General features: G+C 39.4%; 1 protein-coding gene across 4 annotated transcripts in view; it reads left to right on the top strand.

Annotated features, from left to right (window-relative positions):
- The first annotated feature begins 7,337 nt into the window (after positions 1-7,337).
- Positions 7,338-22,673, top strand: part of EYA3 (EYA transcriptional coactivator and phosphatase 3) — a 96,478-nt gene continuing 81,142 nt past the window's right edge. For 2 of the 4 annotated variants that reach the window (XM_054691583.1, XM_037500615.2), the window contains exon 1: positions 7,338-7,468. The gene's annotated coding sequence lies outside the window, so the exon portion shown is untranslated. The remainder of the gene's footprint in view (positions 7,469-22,673) is intronic. The other 2 variants (XM_037500614.2, XM_037500616.2) reach the window with 2 other exon arrangements.

Here is a 22,673-nt window from a genome sequence, read left to right as displayed (position 1 = left end):
CCGTTGAACCTTAAGAGGACCAAGGATTCAGCTAAGCCAGGCCTGGATACTTGATTCTCAGAAGCTGAGATATGAATATGTGATGTCTCAAACCACTACATTTTGGAGAAGTGGATGGCTAACAATTTCCTTTTAAGAAATGGTATAGAAGAAGTTATGTTCATATAAATTGTTTTCATTTAGATAGATAATAAATGGAGCAATAGATAATAAGTGGAGAAGTACAGATAAGAAGTGTGTGTGATAAGCATGCATGTGAAGGTGAGGCACCAAACCACCTTGGTGGAGGAGAGGGTGCATCTGCTAAGACTTCTGAGTGGAGGGCCAGCTGGCTTTGCATTCTGCTGGCTAAAAGGCTTCATTCAGAGAAGAAGGGAGAGAAGGAAAGAAGGCCTTTCCAGGCAGAGTTGGCAGAACAATCAGGCAGTATGAGCTTTTCCCAAAGCTATTACCAGCTCACTTGTCACACCTTGATGAAAATGGAACTTGCTATGAAATCAACAGACATTAATAAGTGTCAGGGCCCCTCACCTGCACATACCCCTTCCAAAGACCAGGAAGAGCCCTAGCAGTTTGATGTTGGTAATTTTGTATTTTTTTCTTAAAGGTTTCTGTCTCAATGAACTTGGCCAAGACCTTTCCAATGCCCTGCCACTCACCCCTTCCAAGTGGCAGCATGGATTTCCCAGTATATTTTTTGTATTTTGTTTGGCTCTGTCTCTTTGAAAACTGTTTTCAAAGCCTAGCCTTCCGTTTCTTACCTTGACTTCCTGTATCTAAACAATCTGGGTTCTGTAGTCTTTCCTCCCAAGCCCTTTTTTCTAACCCTTTAATCATCTTTACAGCTGTTTTGGAAACTCGCAGAAATTCCCTTAGGTGATGGTGCCCAGAATGGGTGTGTTTTTCTAAATAACTGGTCTGGCTTCTGACCAAACAGCCTCTGAGCCAGGTCACTTTGTGGTTGATCCAGTCCCTGGGGACAGCCTCTCTGCCCCGTGTAGGCCTGGTCCCACCCCCAACTTCAAAATGATTAAGATTCAGAGAAATTAAAGAAGGGTGACTAGGGAGAAGGTAGAAAGTGTGCTAGGAAGGGGGACTTGCTATTTCCTTAGGACTGGGACCTTTCTTTCAGGATACTGGTGACCATATCAAGATATTGATGGATTTCCAGAGAGGGAAGGAAACTGACATCATTCATGCCTAACCTGTGCCAGGCGCATGGCCTTCCAGCCATTATTTCATGGAATCCTCACTACATCCTTTCAAGTTAAGAGTGAGACTCCCCATTTCAGAATTGAAGAAACTGAGGTTCAGAGATGTGAAGTGTCCGTTGCCTCACTTCCAGCAAGTACAGCACCAGGCCCAACTGACTTGAGATTCCAGGCTCCAGCCTCACCCCTAGGTCCCCTACCTTTCAGTGGGGCATATTACCAATGTCCAAGTTATAGATGAAAATTGGTGGGCACTGCAGCAGCACTCCGCCTGGAAATAAATTCAGTAAATAAAAAGTCCAGCATACTATGTTCTTATTTCTGGAAGATCTGACTATATGAAAACCTACTTTCCTATTTTACTGCAAAAGAATATCAGTTCTTTGTTGAGTTTTGCCATTAATCCACACACATGAAAATTCACTCTCTTGGATGGCCCACGCAAACTTCTCTCATGGCCAATTAAGTATGTTACAAAAATTTTGCAACAAAATTCTTTGTGGTGTAACTATCAGACATGCTTTTAAAATTAATCTGATAGAGTCTTATATTTATTTTCTTATAGATAAATTTTCCAGATGAAGGAATGTATTCAGATGTATTATCTAATTTAAGAGAATATGCCTAGACTTTTATATTTGCTACATTATTTAGGTGAGGCCAAAATCAATGGGTTAACTTATCACCAAATTGGCATAAAATCAACCTTCTATAACAGTTTATACCTTTAAATGAATAACTACTTGGGCCTCCCTGGTGTTGCAAGGGGTTAAGTCTCAGCACTATGAAGCTACTGCAGCCACTGCAGCATGAGTTCAAGACCTCTCCTGTCTCACCTGCTGCACCCCTTAGAATGTATTTCATTCTAATGTAGATCTGCTGCTCTGCTCCCCATTCTGTCTCTTGTGACTCCTCTCACCCCCTGCACCTCTGGCCTACACCCCAGCTCTTGTATGCATGAATAAATAAAATAAATCTTTAAAAACAATAAATGAATAACTACTCTTTTTTATAACAAACATTTTAAAAAAATAATGTAGTTTCCTATAATGAAAATAGTTTGCCTCAGGTTACAGGTAAATACTCCCTGGAATAATTAAAACAAACATTCTAATATTACAGAAAATTTCTTTGCTTTTTTGATTAAAAGACTTAGGCTATTTTTATAATGATATGATTTATAATTCATTTAGATCTACTTTAACTTTTATGGTAAGTTCCACATAAAATTTCACTAAGGTTCTTCCTTATCTTTCTAAACAAAGGGAAATAGATAATCCAGGGCTTGATATTCTCTAAAGCACTTGGATTGGGTTATTAGCTTCTTATCCTCTTGAGTTTCCTGATAAAGATCAGGACTTTAGGATTATTATAATTTTTTTCTACATCTCTAAACTGAAAGCCTTATAGCTTAGCTTTTATAGATCCATTCTTTTTTGATTTTTAATCACTTGTATAGGTATAGCATCTGGCATAATCTAACCACTTTACATATATTTATTTATTTTTTTTTTTTTAAATATTTTTTTTTTTTTTATAGAGGCATGTTTATTTATTTGTTTGTTTGTTTTGTTTATACATGCACTGGGTACAGTCAGAAGCACGGGAGGGTGAGAGAATTCACCAGAGCCAGAGCGGAGAACAGAGCAGGCAGAAGGACCGAAGTACACTGCTGAGGGGAGCAGCGGGTGGCAGGAGAGGTCTGCGCACCATGTGGGACCCTCCTCCGGTGGCCGGGGAGCAGCCGGGGATTGAACCGGTGCCACTGAGGCTGCGGGCAGCTTCGCAACCCAGCGCTCAACCGCTGCGCCACCGGGAAGGCCCCACTTTACATATATTTAATCTTCACCGATCCATATGAGATAAGGACTTTTTTATTTCCTTTTTTTTTTTTTGGAGAGAAGTGTCTTTTTTTAAATGTCCAGTTTATAAATGACAAAATTGAGGAATTGAGAGATTAGTTGACCTTTCCAATGTCACACAGCTTATCAGTGGGTGAGCCAGGATTCAAACAAACACAAGCTCTATCCAGGGTCCTTGTTTTTAATTCTACACATCCTCACTATAGTGATGGGGGAAAAAACAAACTTGACAGATACATATAAAATTAATAGTCCTTTAATCCTACCCACAAGAAATATCCATTGCTAACAGTATATATTTTGATTTTAAATCTAATTAGAGTACAAATACATGGAAAGCAGCATTCTTGAGGGGAAGTTACAGCCATAATTTGAAATATATATTAATCCATTATCTGATTGGCAGGAAACTTCCAAGTCACTTCAGTTTGACCCAGCTCAAGTCCTGAAATTGGAGGGGTAAAAAGTGGGAAGGGCTAAGCTTAGATGTTGACAGCTGGCAAGTGACCCTCACAAAAGGGGGGCTACCTGAACCAGAGAGGAACCAAGGGTGGGAACAGAAAATCAAAGTGGGTCAAAGTAATGCTGAGTAGGGTGAAAGCAAGGGCAGAAACCAGTATCCTAGACATGTACAGCCAGAAAGGATAATCTAGCACCAGTAAGGTGAGGGGCTGGTGTATATATCTAGTGTTGCCCATGAGGACAGTTCAAGTTATGTGGCTGTGCCAAGACAGCTGCTACTAGACATTTGTGCAAGAAGATACTGTGCCAAGTGTATTAATCAAAATAGAAAGGCATCCTAGTAGAAGAGTGTTGGACATGGCAGAGGCATTGTTAGTATGTAGACTGAGGGGCACCCTGAGACCAGCAAATTTGCACACTCTAAATGGGTTCTGCTACACTTAGACAAAGCATACTCTTAGTGATTAAGACCTCCCACAGAAAAGAACTTTAAAAGAATTAGTGTGTATAGAGAGAAGAGAAGAGAAAGGAGATAGTTTCTCAATGAAACACCCAAAGTTACCCATCCCCTCGTGGGTAAATATCCAGCCAAACATGGTTAGCCCTAAGTGGGGCCACTGAAGTCCAAAAGCTTGCCACAAGTCTAAGGCAACTTCTGATGGGGAGCCACAGGAAAGGGACAGAAGGGGTCTAGCAAGTCTGGAAGGAAAGGAGCAAAATCAAAGTACAAAAGAAGATAAAGTCTGCCATTGTCAGCCTCCCCATGGGTCTCTCACCCATGTCTCTTCCAAGTGGCTCTAGATGTCTCAAGGAAATTTGATTTGTAAAAGATGCAGAATGAGGACAGAGTGCCTGGAGCTCAGTATGTGAGGGAAGGGAGGTTGGGTATGATAATATACAAAAGTTAAGAAGAGCAGGTCAAGAAGGACCATGTAGATCATAATAAGGAGATTGGACTTTATTCTTAAAGTACTATGAAAACATTGGAAGATTTTTATTACTAGTAAGTACAGCACTCTTTGCCCTGGGAAGGAATTTATGTGCTTTCGGGTAGCACTGTTTGAGAATTATGGGTATATATACACACTATAGCAAAATTTCAGTGGTGAAAACACATTGGTTACTCATGGGCTCCCTCTGGTGTCAATAATGGCTCCGCTTGCCTGGTTTCAGAAGGAATTTATGTGCTGGGAAGGAATTTATGTGCTTTCGGGTAGCACTGTTTGAGAATTATGGGTATATATACATGCTATAGCAAAATTTCAGTGGTGAAAACACATTGGTTACTCATGGGCTCCCTCTGGTGTCAATAATGGCTCAGCTTGCCTGGTTTCAGAACAAAGAGCAAAGGAACAATCTATCTTTTTTAGTCAACAAACATTTAATGGGCTCTTACTATGTGCTAGGCTCTGTATTGGTACATGAACAAGATAGACAAACATCTATACCCTTATGGAGCTTATATTCTGGTGTGCGTGCATGTGTGACATTAAACCAATTCACCAGTATATTATTGGATAGGATACGTGTTATTAGAGAAAAATGGACTTGGAAGTATGGGAAGGATGGCGGTGCTTCAATTTAAAAAATGGTGCCAGGGGGCCTCCCTTGTGGCTCAAGGGGTTAAGACACAGCCTATCAAGCTATCCGCAGCCACTGAGCACAAGTTCGATCCCCAGCCAGGGAGCTACCCACATGGTGCAGCAGACCTCCCCTGACTTGCCCATTGCTCCCCCCAGCAGTGTATTTCAGTATATCTGCCTGTTCTGCTCCCCAGTCTGTCTCTGGTGAATCCTCTCATCCCTCATACTTCTGGACTGCACCCTAGTTCAGGCATAAAATAAAATAAAATAAAATGCATAAAATAAAATAAATATATAAAAAATAAAAATAAAAAATAGTGTGAGGCAAGTCTCATTGAGAGGATGACATTTGAGCAAGGATGTAAAGGAGGTGCTGGGTGAATCAGTTATGTGGGGGAAGAACATTCTAGGATCAGCAAGCACAAAGACCCGGAATCTATACGCAGGTTTGAGGAATAGCAAAGAGGTCAATGTGCCCAGAGTGGAAGGATAATGAATGGAAAGAGCAGAAAATGACATTAGTTGTATTGGGGGGCGGGATATCAAATCTTGAGGGTCCTTAGGCCAATGAATAGGTTTTGGTTTTCACTTTATTGAAGGAGGGTTATGATCTAATTAAGATTTTTTTAAAAAAGATTTATTTATTTATACAAAACTGGGGTACAGGCCAGAGGTGTGTGTGTGTGGTGAGAGGATTCACCAGAGATAGAGTGGGGAGCAGAACAGGCAAACTGAGTGAAATACACTGCTAAGGGGAGCAGCAGACGAGTCAGGAGAGGTCTGCTGTGCCATGTGGGTTGCTCCCTGGCTGGGGATAGGCTGCGCCCAACCCCTTGAGCCACCAGGGAGGCCCCCGATCTAATTAAGATTTTAAGAGGACCCCACTGTTGGTCTGTTAATAGTGTGGAAAGGCAAGAATATAAAAAGGGCAAATGGTCACAGATTGAATTGTACCAAAATAGGCAATAAATGGTCAAATTCTGAATATATTTTTGAAGGCAGATCCTGTGAAACTTGCTGATGAATTAAATGTGGGGTGTGAGACAGAGGAATCAAAGATCTTAGTAATGTTACTTAGTAAAATGCTGTCATAGCAAGGGGTTATCAAAGAATGCACAGCCAAAATATGTAGGAAAAAGGATTTTTGGAGTGTCTTAAGTAACTAGTCAGTGGTGTGTAGTTTTTCTGTATTTTGTATCATTTGTGAAATTTTAAAAGTTTATGGTTTGTCATTTATTTTCTAAAGATTCTTTTTTAGGGCCTCCCTGGTGGCATAGTGGGTTGAATGCAGTGCTGTGAAGCTGTCCGCAGCCTCTGCAGTGCGGGTTCGATTCCTGGCCGGCCAGGGAGATACCCACATGGCGTGGCAGACCTCTCCTGTCTCACCTACTTCTCCCCTCAGCAGTATTTTCCATCCATCTACCTGTTCTGCTCCCCACTCTGTCTCTGGTGAATCCTCTCACACTCCCGCACCTCTGGCCTGTACCCCAGTTCTTGCATAAATAAATAAATCTTTAAAAAAAATAAAGATTCTTTTTTATACCTAATATTGTACTTATAATTCTGGATTTTAAAAAAGAGGTAGCCAACTTGAATAAACTTTCGGCCCCTCAAAACCTGAATTCAACCCTACTCCTTATCCATACTTGAGTAGTATTTTAAAATAAACAACATAATTAAGAATTTTGCTTCTGATAAAATGATTACAGAAAACAATGTGCACGAAATAGAAGTTAATTGTAAGTTCAACACAATATTAAGTACGAGCTAACACTGGGGATAAAAATATCACTTTGGATTAGCCTCCCCTACAGTGTCTTTCAAAACTACCCACCCATTCTTACAGTTTTTCTCCATCTATCAAATGTATCCAACATTTCTCCTTATGTTTTAGGGAGACAGAGATTACACCTATTTTAAAAGACCTTCTTGAGAAATGAATGCTGAAGTACTTTTCTACAGGGGATGGACGCTATTGTCTCAGTGGCAGGCACTAGGGCCTGGGCGCAGCAAGATTCAGTGCACCAGCACCGAGCGCCTCGGAAGCCCTGAGCCAAGCGTAACCAGGAGCCAGGTGTAACCAGGGGCGGGGCGTAACCAGGGGCGGGGCTCCAGGGGCGGGGTAGTGGGCGGGATCTAGGCGCTGCCCCGCCCCGCGAGCCCTGACACATGCGCCTAGCGGCTGGTGGCGGAACGAGGTGTGGATTGAGGTGACCCTGGCCGCTGACTTCCGGTTCCTAGGGATGCGCATCCGGGTCACGCTAACGCCGCGGTTTCCTCCGCCCGCTTGGTTCTACTGTGGGTCTGGACCGGTCCCCATGTCCTGTTGTGGGGCCTCTGCATCGTGTAGGTGAGTCTTCGGGGCCGATAGGGCCTGAGTGCAGCCGGCCGGGGCCAGCCTGTGAAAGAGCAGGTCAGGGGTTCTGTCCCCGTCCCTGTAGGCGGGGGTTCTCTTCGCCTGTCCCTTGTCCCTACGGTGCTTCCCTCGGTTCAGCCCTTCCCCTCACGCTGGCCGCGCCTCTTTCACCTCAGCTTGGCCTCTCCCGTCTCCGCTTTCCTCTCGCCTCGCTGCTCCCCTCCCCAACCTCCCCCGTCCCTTTCCAGCCCGGGTTTCTTGCCTTTCACTTCAGCGCTTCCCTCAGCCATTGCCTCTTGCCTCCTCCCCCTCCAGTGAGCGCTCTCCCTCCCCGATCCCGGGGTCTCGCAGTTGTTTCACGCAGCGGGACGGCCAGCCCCCTCTCGGGCTCCCCACCTCCTTTGCGAGCCTGAACCTGTCTCTCTCTGTAGGGCCCTGGGTTCTCGGTCCCCGACCTGACTCGCTTTTGACACCTACTCCCTCCCGGGATTACTAGGTGACAAGTGTGCTGCGCCTGGGCTTCTCCCGCCTTTTCTTAGCCAAGAAGAGGGCTTTGCCAAAGCCAGTCTGGGCCGATTTACCCGTCTTGGGGGAAGTTTTGCCTTAGGGCGCCGCGGTAGGCTGAGCTCTCGTAGCTTCCGTAGTTAGGGAACAACAAAGGCATCACTGGAGCCAGTTTTGGGGGCTCTGTAGAGCGGGCTAACAGGTGGCAGGCACGCGGAACTGCTGGTGATTGGGCTCGTGTGATCTTGTTGTCAGGTCATAGAGACGTCCTGTCATTTTTGTGTTCTCTACCCCATGAAAATGGATGTGCACAGCTGAGGCCAAAATGCGGATGTTTGGGACGTGCAGCTTCTATTTCCTGCATGGGCTTTACTTATGTGACAGTTGCTATGACAGGACAGTTTCTTGTGAGAGAAGTCCCAGATTATAAGCTTATTGCCAAAAATATTAGTGTGTTGTTACTGAAACGCTTTTACTAAAGAGTGTAAAGTATATTTTCTTTAGTTGAACTCAGTATAAATATGTATCTTCATTCTTGCTTCTTGTTCATTGTCTTTTATTTTTACTCTATTGACATCTTTTCCATTTTTCTAATTGTCTCTTCATAAACCAGACACCACAGAATTTTCTTGCTAGAATAATCTGACTTCCACCGATTCTTTACTATTTTCATCATTGTCTTAAACCATCTTTCTCTCATTTTGAGATTTAAGTTTATCTTTAAAATTCTCTGGAGACTTTAGTCATCTCTAAAATAAAAGGATTGGATTTAGTGATGGTTAGTATTCCTTTTCCCAAAATTTGTGATTTAAGGTGTATTTTGACATTGTATAATTTTTATTTTTGTTTTTTCCAATGTCTGTAATGTATTTCTAGCATTTGATTGCAAATGCTTTTGTGTGACCCCTTTCTGTAATTATATAAACTGTGCTCTGAAATTTAGTACTTAGTGAATAGAATAAATACTTTTTAGCATCTGCTTCTCTTTTGATTGATGGGTTATAGAAAAGTCTCCATCATTATATGATTCACACTTAGGAGAACATAGTAATAGACAGTGTCTTACTCTAAATTGAGCTGCTCCCTTCTGCTATTTTTAGCAAAGGACTTTGGAACTTGGCCATATTAGTCCTAGAAGCCATCGAGAAGTACCCTTCTGGTTGGTTTTCAGAGTTTTATCTTACTGCTGAGGAAAGCCTCGTTGAAAGTTCCTAGGCAGTATTTCCTCCCCAGCAGCTATGTTGGAAACTAACTTCTATTCAAACTGACCTCATCATTTCCCATTCTTAAAAACTGACCTCACCAAGTTTGGGCTGATCTCCAGCTACCTGCTTCCTTTCCTCCAGGTTTGTGGACTTTTAATTTTTTTCGCATGAAACTCCATAGCTAGACCTGTATTTGGATTGATTCAAGACCCTCTCTCAACTTTTTTCACTTCTGAACTTTTAATTGTTAAAGTTATAGACATTTCTATATAGTTTACAACTGGAGGGGACCATAAAGCTCAAACCCACCCCTTCATTTTATAATTAAGAAAATTAGGGCTTAACGAATTAGTGATGACTTCTTCAGGGTCATTTTTACAAATAAAAGAAGTCCTTTATGTGCACTAAGAGAAGTGGATCTTAGTTCCATGGAAGCTATAGGCTGGAGAGCACAGTACAGTGTTAAGCAGTTCGTTTCAATAAATTTATGTCATAGGAATGAAAGTTTTAGGATACAGAATCTGTGACAGATTTTTAAATTCAAGTCATTTGCCTTCGAAGAGGGACTCTAGGAAGAAATTTTGCAGAAGTAGGAGTTAAAAAGTCTTAAGGAGTCACTTTTCTAAAATCACTTTGGCTTGTTATGACATAAATTCTGCATTTTTTATGAAGCCCTTGTATGAAATTAGCATCCTTTGTTCTCATTAGAACAGATGTGTTCACACTTCTTGTCTTTGTATAGTGATCGATTTTCTAATTACTGAAATGCTGCACCTCTTGTTTAATTATCAAACAAAAAAATACCTTTACAGACAACTTAGTATTGTGTGTTTGAAGTTCAGGAGAGGAATCACTGTTGATTTTTTTAGAAGTGTCTAATTAGTTTGTCAAAGTGTGAGTTTGTAACCCTGAGGATTCAATTTAAAGTACATTTCTGCATATTTGTTTTATGCCTACCAGGTTTTTTCTTTTGATTTAATTTTTTATTTTTTGGTCATTATACTTGGTTTGCATTTTTATCTTTGAACCTTAGGATATATTTTAAGGAAAATGAAAATTTGAAAATTTAAGAAACACGTGTCCTTACCATTTATACCTTGTTTCTCTTACTTGCCTAAGCTTTCACAACTTCATTCCCTTTGTTTTAATTACAGGTAAAAACCTCATAGAATGATTTTTGTATTCTGCATATAACAGCAGAATATTTAAACTTAAGTATGATTTAATTAGAAGCTGATCAAATTAGAAACATGTATTTAAGAATATTAGGAATAGTTTACTCTTCCCATATAATTAATTGGTTTAGAGCAAGGGATTGAATTATTTTTATAGTAATGTGGAAAATAGGTGGACTTTCTGTCTGCTGATTAACTTAAAACTACAGGTATATGTTCTTTTGAAAAATACATGGCTTAAGCTATAAACTGCTTTATTGATATGTTTTATTGGCAGAGAACATAACAAGCAATGGAACAACAGCAACATCATCATCTTGATATTTTTATTTGGTCTCATTAACCTAAGTCCTGGGATATCTATATATATATATATATATAATAATTGGGATATTCTTGCTTTTATTTATAGTATACTAATAACAGATATTTAGACTTTGCTTAATAAAATTTATCTCTACTCTTTCCTCCTTTTACCTCTGTAGTGTGGAATTTTGAATCAGAAGTATATGTGTAAAGAGTACTTACTGTACTCTTTACTTACTATAAATCAGTTAACAGATCTGCCTAAGACAGTCACTGGGCAATACTTACTATCTTAAGGATCTTATTACAGATTATGTTGGATATATCTTAATTTATTGGCTTGGTTAATGCTTGTACTAGATTTTTTTTTTTCCCGCCATAGAAAATAGTTAACAATAATCTTTGTAATACATTTCTTTTAGCTAATTTCTTTTGGTTACCTATTAAGTACAGTTACAAAAATACATATATAAGCTGTTCATGTGAACTAGGTATCATTATATGGAGCTGATGTTTACACTAAAATTCTGATTTTATTTGTACATATCTGAATTAACCTATAAGACTTGTAACCTGTAACCTGCATCACCAAGGTATAGGAAAAAAAAAATAGAATTAATATAAACCGTAATTCTAAGAAAATGTCACTTGTTACCAATGACAATGGTTTTTTATTTATTTTTTTTTTATTTTTTTTTTTTTTTATAGAGGCATGTTTTTTATTTATTTATTTATTTTATTTGTTTGTTTGTTTGTTTATACATGCACTGGGTACAGTCAGAAGCGCGGGAGGGTGAGAGAATTCACCAGAGCCAGAGTGGAGAGCAGAGCAGGCAGAGGGACTGAAGTACACTGCTGAGGGGAGCAGCGGGTGGCAGGAGAGGTCTGCGCACCATGTGGGATCCTCCTCCGGTGGCCGGGGAGCAGCCGGGGAGCAGCCAGGGAGCAGCCGGGGAGCAGCCGGGGAGCAGCCGGGGATTGAACCGGCGCCGCAGAGGCCGCGGGCAGCTTCGCAACCCAGCGCTCAACCGCTGCGCCACCGGGGAGGCCCGGTTTTTGATTTTTTTTAAACTAAAATTATTTTCAGACATACTCAGTGGTATGTCATTTGGGTTTTAAGATTCTTGCATTAATCTTCACCACCATTTAATGAATATAAGTCATGTTCTTCTTTTTTATAGTTAACAATTAATTTTCATATGGGGGACTTTTCACAAACAACTGTAAAAATCTGCAAGAGTAAAACTAAAAGCAAACTTTACAGCACATTTGTTTTGTACTATTTGTTTTGTACAGTAACTATTGTAAGTGTTAACATATATTAATTCATTAATCCTTAAAACCCTGTGAAGTACTACTCTTACCTCCATTTTACAAATGAGGCAACCAAAGTACAGAAGTTACAGTCTTTGCCCAAAATAACACAGCTATTTAGCAGAAGGTATAGATTGGAATTTCATCATCCTCACTTCAGAGTTTGTACAAAGTTCTGCTAGTTTTAGTCATTTCTTCATTTATCAGCTAAGTTAAACATCCAGTTTCTCTGAAACACGAAAGAACACTGCTTTTGTTTGGGAACCAGGGGGCAGTGGGGAGGCATTTAACTGATCTTTGTATGAATGCTGGTTTAAGGTAAAGCGACCCTTTACTGCCTATGCTTCTTTTTTTTTTTTTTTTTTTTTAATTTTTTTCTAGAGGCATGTCTTATTTATTTATTTATTATTTGTTTTGTTTTTTGGTTTATACATGCACTGGGTACAGTCAGAAGCGCGGGAGGGTGAGAGAATTCACCAGAGCCAGAGCGGGGAGCAAAGCAGGCAGAAGGACCGAAGTACACTGCTGAGGGGAGCAGCGGGCGGCAGGAGAGGTCTGCGCGCCATGTGGGACCCTCCTCTGGTGGCCGGGGAGCAGCCGGGGATCGAACCGGCGCCGCAGAGGCCGTGGGTAGCTTCGCAACCCAGCGCTCAACCGCTGCGCCACCGGGGAGGCCCATACTGCCTATGCTTCTTTAGGTGGCAAAAATGATGTATTAAAAAAGCAAAACAGGAGCAGATGCTTCTCTCTTAAAACGAATGTCTTACAGAAGTTACTTTTGAGTTATTTGGAGAAAAGGCAGTGTATTGAATAAAATGCATTCTATATTACTAAAATATATTACCTCTTGAATTGTTTTCCTTTTTTTGATCTTTATAGTATTATAAATTTATGTAATAGGGCCTCCCCGGTGGCACAGCAGTTGAGCCCTGGGTTGCGAAACTGCCGGCAGCCTCTACAGCACCAGTTCGATCCCCGGCCGCTGGGCGAGGGTCCCACAAGGCACACAGACCTTTCCTGCCGCCTGCTGCTCCCCTCAGCAGTGTACTTCAGTCCTTCTGCCTGTTCTGCTCCCCGGTCTGGCTCTGGTGAATTCTCTCACCCTCCCGCGCTTCTGACCATACCCAGTGCTTGTATAAATAAATAAATCTTTAAAAAAAAAAAATTTATGTAATAATGGTAAGCTCTGCAATCTTGATCCCCCAATATGAATTTGACAGTTTTGAAATATTAAGCAAAAGACTAAAATTTGCAGTTAAACTTTATAATTGTAACTTACCTCTGGTTTCATTTCCAAATTTGGAAAATTGTGCAAATATTAAGAACATCTAGTTCTTCAGGACTGCCATGTTTAGAGTAATATATTTAAAATAGTGTTTTTTTTTTTTTTTAAAGATTTATTTATACAAGCACTGGGTATAGTCAGAAGTGCAGGAGGGTGAGAGAATTCACCAGAGACAGAGTGGGGGAACAGAGAAGGCAGACTGACGAAATATACTGCTGAGGGGAGCAGCGGGCTGCAGGAGAGGTCTGCGTGCCATGTGGGACCCTCGCTGGCAGCTGGGGATGGAACCAGCGCTGCAGAGGCTGTGGGCAGCTTCGCAGCCCAGCGCTCAACCGCTGCGCCACCAGGGGAGGCCAAAAATAGTGTTTTTGATGGAAGCTTAGATTTTTACTTTAGCAAGGAGGAAGGAACCATTCACAAACCAATTCATTTTTTTTTGAAGATTTATTTTATTTATTTATACATACAAGAGCTGAGGTGTAAGCCAGAGGTTGAGGTGGGGAGGATTTACCAGAGACAGAGTGGGGAGCATTTTAGTCAACACGCTGATTGACTTAAATACACTGCTAAGGGGAGCTGGAGGTGAGACAGGAGAGGTCTGCTGCTCCATGTGGGTCAGCTCCCTGGCCTGGGCTCGAACTCATGCTGCAGTGGCTGCAGATAGCGTCATAGTGCTGAGACTTAACCCCTTGTGCCACCAGGGAGGTCCCCAATTCCTTTTTTAATTAAAAAAATGGAAGTAGTGATTTAAAATATTAATCACATTAATATCATTCTTTTGTACTTTTGTTATTCCCAAATAAAAAATAATTTAGTTATATCTTCTAGCGAAGGAGTCAATTTTATATTAGTTAAGGTGAAGCTTAATGCAAGGTCTTGGAGTCAGATATAATGAGAAGTAATTTTTCTGAGTATTGTAAAGATAACTGAGAATCATGAAATCTGGTCAACAGAAAAAAATTACAATTATTTCTGGTAAGAAGTGACACTTGGTTTGGAATACTATTCATTTTAATTTTTACATATTGACTATTAATTCAGAAATGTTAATTAAGCTCATGATTTTGTACAGTAGCTTTTGTATTGATTTTTTTTCCCCCCTCTTTGGTGGAAAAAGTGTTGTGAAGCTGAAAGTGTAAGGTTTGCCATGATGATTTACTTGTTGATATTTAACATATTCTTTGCTTTGATTTAAACATTTAATTTCTGTTTCAAAAGCAACTTTTTTATATGTGGGTTTAAAAATAAATTTTAACTTCTAAGACTTCAATAGTTTCACCTGAAATTTAATAATGTAGCGATTACTGAATTTAGGAAAATTGGTAGCTTGTTGCTATTAGCACTGTTACTATGGAAATAAATTAGATGATTAGCTCTTAGGTGGAATTGAACTTTATTCTTTAGTTTCCATAGTAGTTGAAAAAGATGTAGGTCAGATTCAACTGTTGTTCCTCCTTTTCTCAAAATAAGAGGGAATTTTAATTTAGCACAATGATGTTATTTTTTCCCTACTAGATTGATGCTATTAATACAATCTCACTGTCTCTACTGTCTCAGAACATAATCCAGAATAGGTGTTTATGATGTTTTTCATAGACTATTTAAGAATTTAGAGAACATTTTAGTATAAAAAACATACATGTTTTATAACCAAACGTAATCAGTGTGTCATTACTTCACTGAACTTTTTAAATCTGCTTTCGCCTTTCATCAGGTGTTTGCTATAGGTTAGGAAGCAGTGATTAGCTAGTACTGATATGTTCTTGAAAGTGAGGGCAAGAGCTTTTGCAGAGAATAGGCCATGTGGCATTTAGTAGCTAGACAAATTAAAAATTTTGTTTTATCTCGATTCCATGTATTTCCCATTAGTATTATTTACTTAATTTAGTATTGGTACCTCACATTCTGTGAAGTTGTTGTTTATTTGGAATACCAGAACTCTGCTATACTATTGATTATCACCCAGATGGTTTCCTCTTCCATTTTTGTTCTTTTCTTCAGGGCTTGCCCTTAAAAAACTATATAATGTAGAGAACCTCCAAAACTCTGTTACTTCATCAGTAGTTTGAAGTGAATGTTTTCGTCCTTTTTTTGACTGGCCAATTTTTCATCTTTTGGTAAAGTGGTTCTCAAACTTCTTTAACTGATCCACAGTAAAAACATGTGTTCGTATTTTATAATGAACCTCGTTTGTTGTTGATGATATGGCAATCATTTGCAAAACATTTAAATAAGCCTACAAATCTGAAAGAGCAGTATACTCCCTTCTTTACTTTTGGGAGGTAACTTTTCAGTTTAATGCATACTGCCCTCTCCAGTATGCCGCCGGGAAGGGGTATGGGCTTGCCTTTTAAGAGCCAAGCAGAGCCCAGAGGAAGACTCAACTATGGGAAACCTCATTGCTGTGTACTAAAGTACTGGCCAAGCAAAAGTGATTCCAGGAGGGGTTGGCCCCCCACTTCGTCCTCCCCTTTCCCCCCAGGAAAATGCTGGTCAGGTTTTCAGCTTTAAGGTATCTTTGGGAAACTTTATTTTCTCTTTTTTTTTCTTCTGAAGTGACCAGACAAGTTAAGATGGTGAGACTTCTGAGACAAATCCTTGCCTTATCTCTACTCCCTTCCCAACAGCTCCCAGAATGGATTATGTGTCCATTATGTTGAGGTGACCACTTATTTGCTTCCCTGACTCCTTGAAAGAAAAAGATTTTATTTTTGCCATTGATTTAGCCATATCAAACTCATTTCATCACCCTTTTCTGGATCAGAAGCTGCTGTCTCTAAGAAAAGTGCCATCTCATTGTGCTTTGTTATAAGTGCTGGCGAAACTTTGCTTTCTCAGAGTCCTGGCCATCCCATCTGACTTGACTGTGAGAACTCTCTAAAGTCTCTTGGCTGGGTGATTTTTAAAAATTTCCCTCCCTACCTAATCCCCTCCTTTTAGTGAGGATTCTGTGAGATGGTAGGTGTGCATTCTGCAATTTATTGGCTTAAAATATTTTCTCCTTTGTTGTGGTGTCTTTGGGAACAGAATGGGAGAAAAAGAAACCAGTAGTGCAACTGTTTTGATACTGAAAATTGTCATGTGTCTTTTTGAAATAAAAACAAGTCCAAGAAAAATTAAAGGATGCATTTTACTTTGTTACTCAGTACTTATACATATATATTGTTAATATTTAAAATTTATTTGTCTTTACTGCTGTCATGCCTTGTAATATTTTCTATTACATTTTGTTTTATTGCATTTTATTTAGAAGAAACAGTTACACTCTGCTAAACTGATATGATAACCTGTTAATGTGTCATACCTGCAGTTTGAAAAATTCTAGTGACTGCTTTATTTTTCCTAATTCTATTAAGCTTTCAACCTAAATATTTGTGCAGAATAATTGGAGAGGGAGGCCCTGTTGCCCTGATTATTGTTGCACATCGCTATTTTCTATTGTTTGGGCACACATTTTTAAAACCCGAACAATGTGGACCATTGAAAATGCTCCCTCATCTGCAGAGCTGCTGTCATTAGAATCTTTTGCTGGTGTCCCTCTAGCAGTTAAGTTTAAATGGATTATGTTGCTTTTCACAAACTTTACTTCTCTCTTGGCAACTAGTCAGAAGGTTTCAAAGATGCTTTATTCTACTTTCTTTTGATTCCAACTCAGTCTTTGTAAACCAAGAAAAGAGAACTGAGTAGTAAAGCAGTTTGCTCCTATGTTTATATGGTCAGGTGAAAGTAACTCAGTTGAAAAGTAATAGGGGTTTCATACAGTGCACTTCATTTATTTGTTGTCCTGATTCAATACCTGAAATCACAAGGTGGGGGGGAGATAGTAATGTCAACAGTGTCTAGTGTATAATGGCTATTATTCACTAGGCATACCTTAAACTACTGTTTTTACCACTACTACCTCTTAACGCTTAATGAGCACTTACTATGTGTCAGATACTATTTAAAGCATTTTACTTATTAAAAAAAAAAATAGAGCACATGACGTGCATTAACTCATACTTGGGAGGTGTGGAACAGAATGAGAATGAGAAAGGGTAAAGAACACTTATTTCTTAGTATCTTCTCATTACTTAACTTGTGAATTCTAACTTTGGCGACTATCACATGACCTATATGTTTTTAGCTTGGTCGGCTTTCAAAAATCATCCTGCCTGTGATGTACCATATTGGGACACAACTCTGGGCTGAGACCTCACACTTTGAATCTAGGATGCTTGAGTTTGAATTCCAGATCAGAGATTGACTTAGTTTATAACCTTGGGTGAGTTACTCTCTGTGCTTTAGTTTTCTCATCTGTAAAATGGTGATACCTGTTTTATAGACTTACTGAGAGGATTAAATGAGTTGACATGTAAAGTACTTAGAGCAGTGTCTGGCCCATAAAAAACATTCCATAAATGTTAGCTATTAATAACTCACCACTCACAGTTGGGTCTCCTGAAAGTATTTGTGACCATGAGTTCTGCATATTTGCTGAATAACAGGACATGATTGACATCCAGTGTTCTATTGCCCAGTGGCTTGAAAAGTGCTTTCCATGAGGGTTAGTGGGGTAAATTCTTATATAGTCTATTTGGAATGAAAGCCAAGTGACAAAGGGTACAGGCCCAATTCTTTAATTTCTCATGGGAATCACTTGTTATTGGACCTTACCCTTAATTATTTTAATTTTTCGCCCTTTGAAAAATTAGGAGTAACTGGTTAATAAATTGACTTTCACTCAAGACCTGATGTCTTTCCTGAGTCTGTTTATTTTATGTCTAAAATATTTTTTCTTTAGCAAACAGTTATATCATGCTTATGTGTGACAGCACTAGTCTGAGGGCTTTGCAGACATTAACTCATTTAAACCTTATGACAGACATGAGAAAAAAACACTTATTTTATTCCCATTTTACAGATGAAATAAGTCAGGTCCAGGAAAGTTAAATAACTTGTCTTAAGATTCCACAGTGTCAGGGGAGATTTGAACTTAATCTAACAATGAGTCAATGCTCACAAAATACCTTAGGATTGCCAGACCTGCCCTTTACAGAGATGAGTTACTGTTGAAAAGGGTAAAATAACAAATGTTAAAATGTGTCTCATTATATATTCTTCATTATCTTTGCTAAAATGAAATTATAGTCATGGTTTTTTGGGTGGTGGGCTTCTGAAGCTGTAAATAAGTTTGGAGAATGTTAATAAGAGAACAAACCTAGATATTACAGTTTTTTTGATGGTACAGACATACATTTCAAAAAACTTACTTTAAGTTAATATAGTGTGTAGTAAATTTTATCTGAATACTTGAGAGCTAATTGATATGTAGGTGTGGGATGCAGACATATAGAATGACATACATTTTTTACTTGAAAATGGGTGAAGTAGAGCACAGATTTTTTATATATATAAGGGGAAGCAACACATTTTATTTAGAGTATTCATGTTGAAGTACACCATGTGTCAGGCAATAGAAGAAAAAAATATATTCTCTTAGAAATGTAAATTCACAGATTAGAGGAGGATGAAGATAAAGTTTTGGAGACTGTGAGTTCTGTAGAGTCAGGATGTCCAGACATTTGAAGAAATCTACTTTGAACCAAAGGAAGATGGAATGAGAATTTGGAGAACTATGATAGAGGAACTGTTGGGTAATTACTGAGCTAACTTTGACACATTAATTCAGACTAACTCATATCTTCTCAGTACTTTTTGCTGTGTTTTTGGTGCTTTTCCTGTAAAACACGTATCACTTTTGGAAGATTGTGGGGACACGTTGATTTTTATTAAATACTGCTTTTTAGGCAACTTCAAATTATGATTTTTCTAAGAATTAATATTAGGGATTATAAAACAATTCTTAGAGAATCTATTCCTGACAAAATATTTTCCTATTAAAAATTTGGTATAGGGCCTCCCCGGTGGCGCAGCGGTTGAGCGCTGGGTTGCGAAGCTGCCCGCGGCCTCTGCAGCGCCGGTTCGATCCCCGGCTGCTCCCCGGCCACCGGAGGAGGGTCCCACATGGCGCGCAGGCCTCTCCTGCCGCCTGCTGCTCCCCTCAGCAGTGTACTTCGGTCCTTCTGCCTGCTCTGCATTCTGCTCTGGCTCTGGTGAATTCTCTCACCCTCCCGCGCTTCTGACTGTACCCAGTGCTTGTATGTACAAACAAACAAATAAATAAATAAATCTTAAAAAAAAAAAACAAACTAAAATTAAAAAAAAAATTTTGGTATTAAAAAAAAGAATTTGGTATAAACGAAATGTATTTCTTTCTCAGTAAGTTCTGGTAGTATTCTGCTAAGTGTAAAGTTGCTATAAATATTCCTACAGCTGACAGTGCCGTGATATGTAGTCAGGCCTCCCAAATAAAGTAGCCAGAAGAATTCACCAACTTTACCACAGTCACTTGGCTGGGCTGTTTATTTATGGAAGGAGTTGACCAGCATGGTGGTGCCATTTGTGGGTAAAGTTCCGCAGATAAGGTGTAGGTGTTTGCAGTTTTTTTGGCCACACAAATATGATTTGTACTGGTGCTGGAATTGTGAGAGCTAAAAGGCTCTCTTAGGGTCACTCTAAAGGGAGCCTTAAGGGAGGTCGGCTCAGTATAGGCTTGTTGGGTATTTGTGTCTATTTCAGCGGTACTCTTGAGTACAAAGGAGTCTAAGAGGATACGTCAATAGATGTGTTAGGTGTTTTTTAAAAGGGGGTAAGTCAAAAAAGATTTCCATTAGCTGAAGAAACTTCAGTGGATTTTTGAAAGATGAGAAAAGGTGAGATTGGATCAATAGAGTAACTAGAAGAAACCACAGCTGAAAGTACATGTAGAAGTTTCAGAAATGTACCAGCCTCCAAGTGGACAAATATGAACAACAGGAGGATGTTGGGTTCAGTTTCCTGTTCTTGTGCCCTGTTTTGAGCATCTGGTTTGTCCCCTGAATGAAGTCCAGAGAAATGCTTTTCAGGCACTTTGAACATGCCTGGGAGAGGGTATCTATTTCTTTATAGTCTTTTCTCCATATGGCATTTAATGTATATAAATCCAGTCATGTCATCTCTTGCTTGAAGTACCCATTTCATTATTCAGACCTCTACTGAAATGTTACTTTCTCAGAGAAACCATTACTTGTTTGAAATATCTCCCTTGTAGTCACGCTCTGTTGACCTTGTTTTGTTTTGTTGTTTTAAATAAAATTTTATTGCATTAACATTGGTTTATTACATTATGTAAGTTTCAGGTATACAGCACTATAATTTTACATACCTATATATTATGGTGATCGTCACTTAAAGTCTATTTTCCATTTACCCCCCATACAATTGACCCCTTTACCTAATTTACCCACTCCCTGGCCCTCTTCCCCTCAGGTAACCTCCAATCTATTTTCTTTATCTAAGAATTTGTTTGCTTTGTTTATATTTCACATGTGAGTGAAAGTGTATGGTATTTTTCTTTCTCCATAGCATAATACCCTTAAGGTTTTGCAAATAGAAAGATTTCATTCTTTTTTATGGTTGAGTTGTATTCCTTGTATGCACATTCTACTTTCCTTATTCATTGGTTGATGGCTATTTAGATTGTTTCCCTGTTTGCTTTATTTTTCATAGTGCTTATGTCTTTATAACATTATGCTTTCTTATGCATTTATTTTCTGATTAAAATATAAGTTCCTTGAGCCTGGGGACTTTGGGTTTATCACTGAATTCTCAGTATTAAAAGTGGTATGTAGCAGACACTCCATAAATATTTTATAAATGAATGGATAAATTTTCAGGTTAGACAAAGAAGCAAGCACAACCTGAAGCTAATTACAGATTGCTAAAACAAAAGCAGAGGATGCAGAAAGCAAAGTGATTAACTGCAGTGTCTCTCCCTGGTTAAAGCCATTATAGTTGTTCTCTGTAAAGTGAGAGTCCTGGAACTAGAGACCAGTATATCCCTAATAACTTACATGATGTTCAAAAGAGACAGGGATTCATATGTAGAAAGCAGGTTATTGGCAGATACTACCTAACTCTGCATATTTTACTCTTATTCCATTATCACTAGCGGTGGATCTATTATATAAGTAGAACCTAGAACCTACGTATAACAACAGATAAACAGAGATTCTCATCTACTCTGAGGAAAAAAATGTTTAGTTGAAACTCCCAACTAAAAATCTGAACTAATAACCTAGATTTTTTTTTTTTTTTTTTTTTTTTTTTAAAGATTTATTTATTTATTTATACAAGCACTGGGTACAGAGAGGGGAACAGAGCAGGCAGAAGGACCGAAGCACACTGCTGAGGGGAGCAGCGGGCGGCAGGAGAGGTCTGCGCGCCATGTGGGACCCTCCTCCGGTGGCCGGGGAGCAGCCGGGGATCGAACCGGCGCTGCGGAGGAAGTGGGCAGCTTCGCAACCCAGCGCTCAACCGCTGCGCCACCAGGGAGGCCCACTAATAACCTAGATTTATCAGTCATTTGAGGAACACTAATATTATCAAAGGCGTTCCAAATGCAAACAACACTAAAGGAAATATTGAATGGTATAACTGAAGGAGAGTTTAAAGTGTTATTAGTGATTTCATAGGAACTACAAAAGGAAATAAGAAATATTGAAATTTTAAATATCAAATAAACTGAATAGCAAATTAATTAGTATAAAGTTAGAGCTGAAGGAGTTTTTCAAGATTCAGTGCAGAGCATGTCAACAGTAATGGCAGAAAAGAACCTCAGAAAATTCCATTAAAGCAGTGGGAACACTGGCAAAAATAATCAAAATCAGCTTCTTCAGAATTTTAGAAATTAGCAAATTACTGAATCTCTGCAAAAGCAGTGAACTTTGTAGCACTTGCCCTATTCAGTTCCGTTTTCTCCAACTCCACAGTTGCCTTGAAAAACAGTAACCTCCAATCCTGGTTAAAACCACAGCCTGGGAGGGGCAGAACAATATTGGAACCCCATTCCCAGAAAACTGTCATTATTTGTCCTCCCTGGTGCTTCCTTGAAAAACTTCATTTCTAAACTGTCTATGTGATCTGACTTGGAGCTCAACCTGTACAGGGTGATCTCCCCTACCCTGCAGGATTTATCGAAAGTAATTATTGAACATCTCAGCTGCCTGTATCAGAGAATAACAGTTGGTGGAAATAACAGGTTAATCTAAAAGCTTTGAAGGAAAAACTGGAGAATAAGATGTCTATAAGGGGATCTGTAAAACTCTGCTACATTTCTGGGAATCTGGAAGACAAAGTACACTTGTAAGGCTGTGTTCATGTTTAGGAAAGACCTGAGAAGACTCCTAAGTTCTCACTTCTGGTTCACCTTGAGGCTCTATGCAAGCACCTAGTGAAGGCTAAGGGAGAACTGTAAACTGCCTGGCCGAGTTTGTTAAAGGTGTGCCCTAATGTGCATACATGGTCCTTCTGTATCGACTGGGAGAGTT

This window comes from Talpa occidentalis, unplaced genomic scaffold, assembly GCF_014898055.3.
Source record: "Talpa occidentalis isolate TD23 unplaced genomic scaffold, MPIMG_talOcc4v2.1 talOcc4.9, whole genome shotgun sequence".
NCBI lineage: Eukaryota > Metazoa > Chordata > Mammalia > Eulipotyphla > Talpidae > Talpa > Talpa occidentalis.
Note: the sequence above shows the minus strand (reverse complement) of the source record. Positions and strands in the feature narration are given on the sequence as shown.